Source organism: Melanostigma gelatinosum (assembly GCF_949748355.1).
Source record: "Melanostigma gelatinosum genome assembly, chromosome: 22".
Taxonomy (NCBI): Eukaryota; Metazoa; Chordata; class Actinopteri; order Perciformes; family Zoarcidae; genus Melanostigma; species Melanostigma gelatinosum.
The window spans coordinates 11,097,977-11,100,359 of record NC_136655.1 but is presented as its reverse complement, the minus strand read 5'-3'; positions in this window follow the sequence as shown (position 1 = coordinate 11,100,359).

Sequence of the window (2,383 nt, the reverse complement as noted above, 5' to 3'; positions counted from 1 at the left end):
ATATGTTAGCGGCTGTCTGTTAGCAGCACTTTACCATTGCGTAGCGTGAGCTGCCTCTACCGTTACACCTTCTACAAATGGCCATGCTTTGGGTGTATCTTCTTCTTCCCACACTTTATGGAAATGTTCATTACCAAACACAGGAGCCATGCTGTTTCTCTCAGGAAAGGCCCAGTTAGCTCAGCTGCCCTTAAAAGAAGCTCTACAGAAGGTCCAACACAGACATTATTCAATGGTGAGTGAAGCTTCAGCATCTTTTTATTTGACTAGCACTTGCTTTTTTGTGTGCTTGTACAATAATGTATACACTGTCCTGCTTTCCTATGTTTACTCACTTGAAGTCTCTGTCCATGGTATTTCAGTTGTGGAATGTGAATTGTCACCTTTCCTTATTATCAGGAACTATCGGATTAGTAGTTTGTCTCCATGTTTAATTATAAGGGAGAACCGTATCATGACATTTCTGAGTGAGTGTACTTTCCCTGCATTTGCAATTAGTTTGGACAACATGTAGTGTGTTTTCACATCTCTTTTAAAGAAAGATAAATATTTCGGCTAAAGAGTTGAGAAAAATGATCAGTATTTCGTGCTGTTATTCTGAGATTCAGTACGCTGCTTCCAGTTCTCAATCAATGCATCCCTCCCTCCCTCCTTTCTGTAGCTCAGCATGGAGTACTTTAAAATATTTAACGCTTGTGAAACAGGGAAGTAGGTTTTTGTGTCACAGAGACCATACACTCACAGCCTTATGCTAAATATATCTGATGTAAAATATGCCGAGTGGGTTTTTCATTCATGTTTGTCGGACAGGGTGAATGGGTAATGTAGATAATACACCTGTTTTTGGAAGAACGTGGCCTGCACAAGTGCTTCATTCATCCCTTTTTCAAACCACTGAGTTCGTATATTGCTTAAGTGTTTAAATACTGCAGTGTCTGAATAAATACTTGGTTAGTAATCTGGTCTATTTCGACACTGTAGAATCATGATTTGTCTTCAATGCCTTTATTTAAATACAATTGCTCACAAGGTTTGGGATCTCAGTACATGTTGCATATACCATGCTGGAACTTTTAGGCTGATTTTAGTGATTGTCCTCTATTGATAATGCGGTGAAATGAGCCATGTTTGGCTGTCCTGTAGGAACGCGTGTCTCGCTTGTGGCTGTTATTGGTCGGTGAGAACGGCGTCGCGGCCACTTGGAAACAGCCTGTGGCCTCGTTCTGGAAGTCTCCCGATGGCAGCTTAAATTAGGATTCATTCCAGCCCAGGGGATGGTTGTAACACTGACAAGCTCACACGCACTGACAAGCACTTGATTGAAGCTGACCTCGAAGCTGCTATGAAGAGAAAAAAACAAAAAAACATCTTCACATTGGTGAAAGTATGACGTGACACTATTTGGGGTTGTTAATGGGTTTTTGCTCACACTTTGTGATTGAGTGCCTCGGGTCTGCCTCCCACACAGCCGAGTGTGCCTGTGATACATTACCCGAGTGGTTTCACCTTTGGACAAGTGCAAAATGTTATCAGATCATTTAGATTGAATTTTAACCTTCAGGAGATGTCATAGTGGCTCAGTTGTTTGCTAAGAGCCTGGAAGCTGAGGTGTATGCCCAAATCCCTTTGCTTCAGATTTGTATACACTTTGTATTATTTATCTGTTAGCCGTGCTTTAAACTAGCGACCTGACAGCACATTGTTTTCTGGATTTCTGCTTATTACCCTGGAAAAAGATTGAACATTGAGTAACGTAGCCTATTTTTCAGTTGTGAGTCATTAAACTGGAGGAACTGCCTGATTTAAATGCCCTACCTCAACGCTGTGTTTTAGCCATGGAATCATGGAGCCATGCAGTAAACGCATCTATGGATGTTAACCAAGAAGCGATAGTGTGACTGCATGAGTTGAAAGTGGAGGAAAGAGAAAATCAAAGCACGAGGCGGAGACAGGTGGTTAAAAAACAAAAAAACTGACTTTAAAACTTTGGGAGCATTTCAATTCAAAAGCTAGTTTGCTGCTTAGCCACCACTTGAGGCTTATGATGTTATGTTAACATACAAAATGTATAAATCTCAAGATGAACTTTCCTGCAGAGCATGTGTATTGATATTTTGTATGATATGCTTGTTTGTCTTCTAAAGGCTTGTTTTGTCTGAAGAAAATGTTAATCTCCACAGTTTATAATAAGATACAGAAAAGCTGCAAATCCTCACCCTGATTATTAGTTCATTCATCTTCTAATGTCAGCTCAGCCTTTCAGCACAGCCAGATCCACTTTAACTTGATCAAAATGAATTGATTAATTGATTGAGCTTGTCTTTGCCTGTCAATCATGCTGCATACCTTGTCTGAATTATTTCTGCAGCAAGGTCACAACCAA